The sequence below is a fragment of the Apium graveolens genome, chromosome 7, assembly GCF_009905375.1.
Source record: "Apium graveolens cultivar Ventura chromosome 7, ASM990537v1, whole genome shotgun sequence".
NCBI classification, from domain to species: Eukaryota; Viridiplantae; Streptophyta; class Magnoliopsida; order Apiales; family Apiaceae; genus Apium; species Apium graveolens.
Window position 1 is genome coordinate 154,064,728 of NC_133653.1, and position 9,317 is coordinate 154,074,044.

The 9,317-nt window shown below is 40.9% G+C and overlaps 1 non-coding gene across 1 annotated transcript; it reads right to left on the minus strand.

Moving 5' to 3' along the window:
- Positions 1 to 384: 384 nt before the first annotated feature.
- LOC141675801 (small nucleolar RNA R71) lies at positions 385 to 491 on the minus strand. Its single transcript, XR_012556434.1, has one exon. It is a non-coding gene; the product is annotated as a small nucleolar RNA R71 (small nucleolar RNA).
- Positions 492 to 9,317: the final 8,826 nt, after the last annotated feature.

Sequence of the window (9,317 nt, forward strand, 5' to 3'; positions counted from 1 at the left end):
TATAGTTCCAGCAGCAGATCCAGCTCTTATGGATTTTTCTCGGCCTAAAATTGATGACATTCAGTTAAGCATCCTTTATCCGGCTATTCAGGCTAATACTTTTAAAATCAAGCCGGGCACTATTCAGATGGTGCAGAATTCTGTTTCTTTCGGAGGTGCTGCCACTGAAGACCCCAAATGTATATCAGAAATTTCGTCAAGATTTGTAGTACTTTCAAATATAATGGTGTTACTGATGAGGCTATTAAGCTGAGGCTTTTCCCATTCTCACTGAGGGATAAAGCTATGGACTAGTTACATTCTGAACCAGCTGGGTCCATCACTACTTGGCAAGATCTTGCGCAAAAGTTTCTGGTGAAGTCTTATCCAATGGCCAAGACTACAGCTATGAGGAGTGCTCTTACTCAGTTTGCGCAGCAACCAACAGAATCTATGTGCGAAGCTTGGGAGCGCTATAAGGAGATATTGAGAAAATGTCCACATCATGGTATGCCTGACTAGATGGTGATCTCTGGGTTCTACAATGGTTTGGGGGCCCAATCTCGGCCCATGCTCGATGTAGCAGCTGGAGGCGCCTTGTGGGCCAAAAGCTATACTGAGGCTTATAATCTTACTGAAACTATGGCTGCAAACGAGCATCAAAACCCAACTCAAAGGATGATGCCTGGGAAGGTAGCAGGTATTCTGGAAGTTGATGCAGCTACAACTATTGTAGCGCAGCTCCAAGCGCTGTCTTTGAAGGTCGATTCTTTAGCTAACTATGGAGTCAATCAGATAGCTATGGTTTGTGAGCTTTGTGCAGGCTCTCATGCTACGGATCAGTGTTCTCTCATTAATGAATCTGTTCAGTATGTGAACAATTATCAGCGACCGCAGCAGCCTGTGCCAGCTACTTATCATCCTAATAACAGAAATCATCCCAATTTCAGTTGGAGCAATATTCAGAATACTGTTCAGCAACCATATCAGCAACCTATAAGTAAACAGTTTAATCCACCTGGATTTACGCAACCTCAGCATTATGCTCAAAGGCAATCATATCCTCAACAAGGAGGTGCTGCTCCACCTTCTAGCGCTGATTTCGAGGAGCTAAAGCTGTTGTGCAAAAGTCAGGTTGTTTCTATCAAGACCTTGGAAAATCAAATCGGTCAAATAGCCAATGCCGTGCTCAATCGTCAACCTGGCACACTTCCCAGTGATACTGAAGTGCCAGGAAGGAAAGAAGTTAAAGAGCAAGCCAAAGCTATTACCTTAAGGTATGGAAAAGTTGATGATGCTGAAAAAGAAAAAGAAGAAGGAGCTGAGGTTGTAGATGAAGAAGACAAGCAAAAGGAGAAAGCGGCGGAACCAAGGAAGACTACTGTTGAACACACTCTGCCTGAGGGTAATACAGGGGAGAAACAGCTCTATCCTCCACCACATTTTCCAATGAGATAGCAAAAACAAAAGCTGGATAAGCAATTTGGTAAGTTTTTGGAGGTGTTCAAGAAACTTCACATCAACATACCCTTTTCCGAGGCTCTGGAGCAAATGCCTAGTTATGCAAAATTCATGAAGAGTATTCTTTCAAGGAAAGTGAAACTGGATGACCTTGATACCGTTGTTCTAATGGAAGAGTGCAGTGCTGTGCTGCAACAAAAATTACCTCCAAAGCTTAAAGATCCAGGTAGCTTCACCATTCCTTGCACCATTGGCAAGTTGTCTTTCGATAAGTGCCTTTGCGATTTGGGAGCAAGCATCAATCTGATGCCATTGTCTATCTTCAAAAAGCTGAATTTGCCTGATCCAAAGCCCACCTACATGTCTCTAGAGTTGGCTAATCGTTCTATTACATACCCACGAGGCATCGTGGAGGACGTGTTAGTAAAGGTGGATAAGCTCATCTTTCCTGCAGACTTTGTCATTCTGGATTTCGAGGAAGATAAGAAGATTCCCATAATCTTGGGATGACCTTTCTTGGCTACAGGACGTACCTTGATAGATGTGCAAAAAGGTGAACTTACTATGAGAGTGCAAGATTAGGATGTGACTTTCAATGTATTCAATGCGATGAAATTCCCTACAGAAGATGAAGAGTGCTTAAAGGTGGATTTGATTGATTCTGCGGTAACTTCGAAACTTGATCATGTGCTAAAGTCTGATGCCTTAGAGAAAGCCTTAGTGGGGGAATTTGACAGTGAAGATGAGGAAGGCAATGAGCAACTAAAATATCTAAATGCTTCTCCTTGGAAGCGAAAGCTAGACATGCCATTTGAATCTCTTGGTAATACTGATCTCAAGAATGCCGAGGGAAAGCTCAAACTATCTATTGAGGAAGCACCTACTTTGGAGTTTAAACTATTGCCTGAACACTTGAGGTATGCTTTTTTAGGTGATGCATCTACTTTGCCTGTTATTATTGCATCTGACCTTTAGGTAGTGAGGAGGATAAACTCTTGGGGATCTTAAGAGAATTCAAATCGGCCATCAGATGGACTATAGCAGATATAAAATGGATCAGCCCTTCGTACTGCATGCATAAAATTATGCTAGAGGAAGGTAGTAAGCCAACTGTTGAGCAACAGCAAAGACTTAATCCTATCCTGAAAGAAGTGGTGAAGAAAGAAATTCTGAAGTGGCTGGATGCAGGAATCATGTATCCTATATCTGACAGTTCTTGGGTGAGCCCCGTGCAATGTGTACCTAAGAAAGGAGGTATAACTGTGGTAGCAAATGAGAAGAACGAGCTCATCCCCACTCGAACAATTACAGAATGGAGGGTATGCATGGATTACAGAAAGTTGAACAAAGCCACAAGGAAGGATCACTTCCCTCTTCCGTTTATTGATCAGATGCTTGACTGGTTGGCTGGCCATGAGTATTATTGTCTTCTGGATGGCTATTCGGGTTATAATAAGATTTGCGTTGTACCAGAAGACCAAGAAAAGACTACTTTCACTTGTCCATTTGGCACGTTTGCTTTTCGCAGAGTTTCGTTTGGCTTATGTGGTGCACCTGCCACTTTTCAGAGATGCATGATACCTATATTCTCTGATATGATTGGAAATAATGTCAAAGTGTTCATGGACGACTTCTCCGTCTTTGGACATTCGTTTGATGACTGTTTGAATAATCTTCGTTCGGTGCTAAAAAGGTGTGTGGAAACTAATTTGGTGCTCAATTAGGAAAAATGTTACTTTATGGTACGTGAAGGCATTATTCTTGGGCATAAAGTCTCTAGCAAAGGCCTTGAGGTGGATAAAGCCAAGGTGGGAGTCATTGAAAATATTCCACCACCTATTTCTATGAAAGGAATCCGTAGTTTTCTTGGTCATGCGGGTTTTTATCGGCATTTCATCAAGGACTTCTCGAAGATATCTAAGCCGTTGTGCAACTTGCTCGAGAAAGATGTGCTTTTCAAATTTGATGATGAATGTTTGGAGGCATTCGAGACTCTCAAGAAGAGTTTGATAACTGCACCAGTTATTATGACACCTGATTAGACAGAACCTTTTGAGATGGTGTGTGATGCGAGTGATTATGTAGTGGGAGCAGTTCTTGGGCAGCACAAGAATAATCTTTTTCATATGGTCTACTATGCTAGTAAGACGCTTAATGGAGTTCAAATGAACTACACCACTACTGAGAAGGAGCTCTTAGCTATAGTCTTTGGTTTCGAAAAATTTCGATCTTATCTGCTTGGGACAAAGGTGACAGTATTCACTGATCACGCTGCCATTCGCTATTTGGTCTCAAAGAAGGATTCGAAGCCTAGACTTATTCGTTGGATGCTCTTGCTACAGGATTTTGAGTTAGAGATCAAGGATCGAAAAGATACTGAGAATCAAGTAGTTGACCATCTCTCTAGATTGGAGAATCCCGATTCTACTTCCCACGATCAGACATTGATCAATGAATCTTTTCTGGATGAGCAGTTGTTCGCAGTTCAGGAGGAAGAGCCATGGTTCGTAGATATTGTGAACTATCTTGTCAGCAATATAATGCCTCCTAATATGAATGCATCTCAAAAGAAGAAGTTTCTCCATGAGGTGAAGTGGTACATGTGGGATGAACCATATTTGTTTAGACAGGGAGCTGACCAGATCATCAGGAGATGTATCCCATTTTGTGATACGAAGGGGATATTACGAGACTGCCATTCCACAATTTATGGTGGACATTATGGTAGTGAAAAGACGGCAGCTCATATTTTGTAAGCAGGTTTTTTCTGGCCTACGTTGTTTAAGGATGCACATTAGTTCGTTTTAAGGTGTGATAGTTGCCAAAGAGTGGGGAATCTTACTAGAAAGGATGAGATGCCTTTAAATGTGATGCTTGAAGTTGAGGTCTTTGATGTTTGGGGAATCGATTTCATGGGACCATTTATCTCGTCCTGCAATAATCAGTACATCTTGCTGGCAGTCGATTATGTCTCGAAATGGGTGGAAGTCAAGGCTCTACCGACGAATGATGCAAAGGTAGTGTTGAATTTTCTTCATAAGCAGATATTCACAAGGTTTGGAATGCCACAAGTGATCATAAGTGATGAGGGGTCGCATTTCTGCAACCGTAAGTTCAAATCTATGATGCAACGCTATAATGTGAATCATCGTATTGCTACTTCCTATCATCCGCAAACTAATGGTCAAGCTGGAGTGTCTAATAGAGAGATCAAGCGCATTCTAGAGAAAGTTGTTTGTCCGTCAAGGAAAGATTGGTCTTTAAAGGTTGATGAAGCTGTTTGGGCTTATAGAACGGCATACAAGACTCCACTTGGGATGTCCCTGTTTCAACTTGTCTATGATAAGGGATGTCATTTACCTGCGGAGCTAGAGCATAAGGCTTATTGGGCGTTAAAGAAGTTGAACCTTGATCTAGATGCAGCTGAGAATAAGCGAATGTTTCAGTTAAATGAACTTGATGAATTTCGACTTCAAGCGTACGAGAATAACAAAATGTACAAGGAAAAAGTAAAAAGGTGGCATGACAGGGAGCTATCTCCTAAGTCATTTGTGTCGGGGTAACAAGTTCTTTTATTCAACTCTCGTCTCCGACTTTTTCCTGGAAAGTTGAAATCAAGGTGGTCTGGACCTTTTATCGTCAAAGTTGTGTTTCCACATGGAGCGGTGGAGATTTTTGAGGACGATCCGGGCCAAGCATTCAAGGTTAATGGTCAAAGATTGAAGCATTATTATGGGTACACGGCAAACCGGGAAGTGGTTAGTGCCGTTTTATTGTCAACTTGATCGGAGTACTCTACGTCAAGCTAATGATGTAAAAGAAGCGCTTCTTGGGAGGCAACCCAAGATTTGAGACTTTAAGAACCTTTAGAAGTTAGTACCATATCCAAAAACCCAAAAAAAATATGAAAATATGGGCAGAAATTTATTTTTTTCCAGAAACCCCTGGGGCGCCCGCCTGGAAATCTCGGGAGGCCGTCTGGAGTCTGGGGCACCCGCCTGGAAATCCCGGGCGGCCACCTGGCACCTTTCTGTCAGAAAATTTTTTCGGCCTTATAAAAAAAGAAAAAAATCAGAAAAATAAAAAAAAACATAAAAAAACCCATAGCAAACAACCCACAAACCCACATTTTCTCTCCCACAAACCCCACTCCTACTCTAATTCTAAACCTAAATCCTACCCTATATATACATACAACACCTCCATATACACTCCCATATACTTTCAACTTCAAAACTCTCTCCTACACTCAAAACACAACTCTCAAACACTTTTTCTCAGTTTTAATGGCACCTAAGAGATCTCAAACTATTGATAGCAGCAACACCGTTCCTACTACTGATTTTTCAAGGGGAACTGATGCGAGGCCCCGTTTAGTGGATAGGGCTACTGAGGAGGAGTATACTAGGCTTCTGATTAAGCCGATTCTGAAGAAGAGGAGATTTTTACCATCGGGGAGGGATGGTGAGTTATTACCAATGATTGCTGAGAAAGGGTGGATTTCTTTTTGCGAGTCGCCGGAGGCGGTTCCAATGAGTGTGGTTCTCGAATTTTATGCAAACGCAAAGGAGGACAAGAATGGGTTTACTGTTGTTCGTGGGCTTACTATTGATTATCAGCCCACGGCGATTCGCCGTGTGATTGGACAATGACAAATGAAGCTCGAGGAGGAGAATTGGAATGAGAAGACTCCCGAGGATTTTGATTTGGATTTGATTTGTGCTACTCTCTGTTAGCCGGGCATGGTGTGGAATTTTAAGACGGAATCTAACGAGTATCGTTCTTTTCCGGTGGTTGCGATGAACAGGTATGCTCGTGCATAGAATGCCTTTATTTATGCTAATATTTTGCCTTCTTCGCATGCACATGAGATTACAGTTTAGAGAGCAAGGTTGTTATGGGGGATCTTGAATGAGGAGTATTATGTGGACCTTGGTGAGTTCATCTACCAAGGGATTTTGAATTTTTTGAGGGGGAGGACACAAAGCAACATCCCTTATACATCTACTGTCACGAAGTTGTGCAGAGCAGTTGGAGTTCACTGGCCTTCTTATGAGCAGCTGCAGATGCCGGCCGCTCCTATTGACTCATCGACTCTGAATACGATGCAGGAGTGGACGTGTGGAGAGCCCGAAGAGCATGGTTTGGGATATCATCTTCCAGGAGGACGACCAACAGCTGGTGCTACTATGGCTAGGCCCAGTCAGGCTCGTGATGAGGCAGACTCTTCTAGAGCCCAGGAAGGTGCTGATTCAGGGATGGTCGATGCTCAGTATAGGAGGCTATCCAGGAGGATGGATGTGATGTACGAGACGCAGAGTAGGTTTACTCAGGAGCTCACCCTCGCACTTGGGACTTCTTTCAGAGACCTTGGAGCTGACATCCAGTGGCCCGTTTTTGGTGAGGACTCTGCTTATCCGCCTCCTGATACTCCACCCTCTGAGGGTGATGATGATGATTTCTCCGATTAGGTATACCCTGTGTTCCTTTCTACTACCTTCACTGGGGACAGTGAAGATTTTAAGTTTGGGGGTGGTAGTTAAGGAGCATATTTGTGTGTGTGTCGTGTAGTTGCATATTCATGATAGTTTAATTCATATAGTTGGATATTTTTTCCATATAGTTTTTTTATTATTATTTTATAGCTTTATTTATCATGTCATTTAGCTCATGCATATATCATGATCCCTTTTGCGTTGCTTTACCGATTGATTTGTGATATTGATGCGAGTGTAGTGATGGCGTTAAAGTGATGTTGAATCTTGTAGGTTGACATGCATTCTAGAAACACTTGTAATTTCACTAAGTCTTAGAATATGTTTAAGGACTAGATTTTTGTCATGGTTTGATGGTTTTTGAGGTTAATCTATTGATTATGCTTAGAATTTATGATAGGCTCTTAATGATAAAAGGCATGAAAAGAAAAAAAATTGGAGTGAACATTGGAATTCATTGTTAATTGTGGCTAGGCGTCAAATAGCTAGTAGCCGACTCGTATTTTTATGCGAGTAGTCTAGGGTTGAGCAAGATGGAGCGAAACGCACTTGCTCAGAAATTTGAAAAAAAAGAGAAAAAAATACGAAAAAAAAGAAGACGAAAAAAAATTATGGTTTAATGCATAATTGATCACGAGTGGGCTATTTGGTATTCGAGTTATTAAGTTCTTAGGGGACTTTGTGCCTAGTGACCTAAGACTTTTATAGTCTGGGATCCGTTAACCTAACGCTCGCTAAATAGATGTCATTGCATAAGTCTTTTGTGGATCTCACTCATTGCACGATCAAATAAGCATTTGTTTGTTTTTTTGAATAAAAGTATGATTCCGTATTAAGCTCCAGTGATCTTGAAGTATTATAAGTCATTTTGTGTCTAGAATTTATTCTTCGTATAATCATGTGATTGCCTTGAGGATAATCGAGTCATAATAATTGATCTAGTTTCGAAGCATATCTATTAAGCATCAGCACACACCACGTTTCTAGTTGTATGTTAGCTTGTGTGGTTTGATTGACCTTTAGTTGCCTAATTGCATTTGTTGAGATGTCATGAGTTGTTTAGTCATTGTGAGGGGGATCGCTGCATTTCATGTAGTTTGCATTCATGCATATTTTTTTTGCTTTATTTTTTAGTCTTTGACGCTTGAGGACAAACATCGATTTAAGTTTGGGGGTGTGATAAGTGGCATTTTATACCACTTAGAACGTCTTATAATGGCTTGAATTGATATCTTAAAATCAAGTATTTTGTGTATTTGATGCGTTTTTTCTATTATTTTGCATTTCAGGGTATAACTTACGTATGTAGGAAGATTTCATCAAAAATAAGCCTAGGAAGTGCTTGGCATTGTTTGTGGGAAGTTAGGAGCAGAATGCAGCAGAAATCAGGAGCAGAATGTGATATTTTCCAGTAGCCTGCTGGGCGCCCGCTCAGGATCTGGGGCGGCTCCTGGGAGCTGGGGCACCCGCCCGGGAAGCTGGGGCGGCCGCCCGGAGACGGGAAATTAAAATCTGATTTTTACACTTCTTATTCTGATGGACTTCTGAGACGGCTGGTTCTTGTGGGCTTCTATATTAGTAATCTTCAGAGACGTTTCATAACGTGTGGTATCAAGCAAGGAGTAAGGAGAGAAGAAAGAAGACCGTTTTAGCACATCACAATGAAGAAGAGGAAGCATACATTTTTTTGTGATTCTTTTATTCGTTGTAATAGTGGATGCTAGTTTTCTTACTTTGAACCTTATTACTCTTGTGATGTACTCTGGTTTTAATAAGTATTTTTACTAGTTTATACTGTGTGTTATTATCATGTTTTCATATAAACCCATGGTGACGATGAGTTCTATCATGGGCTAATCGTGATCATGGGGTCGTAACGTATTTAATATGGATTTCTTTAGTTAGTTGTTCAATACCTTGGTGTGTGATGATTGTATGATATCCAGCATAGGTTGTGCTTATTCGTCTTATGTGCGTTGCGAACATATAAGATAGTCTATTAATCTCTTGTGAAGCGATAATGAATCTTAAGATTTAGAACTTGCCATGCTAGCATAGGTTCATGTATGTGTATGCATGATTAGTGGGTAACTCTAACCATTTTACTTGCCCTGTGTAATCATAATGAATAACTTGCACTTAAATCGTTATGTTGTCAAATTCTGTAGACATATAGGGTCTCAATATAGTTGATGCCTATTCAACTTCTATCTTAATTGTGGATGTTTGGTAGAATGGTATTAGTACCAGTTTCGTGTTGTTCGATTAATATCATCACTGTTACATGCTAAGGGTAATAACAATGACTATTGAAGGAAGTAGTAATGAATTTATGATCTCATGTGTGTTGATATAGTCAATTCAAGTGTTATTTAAGTGTTT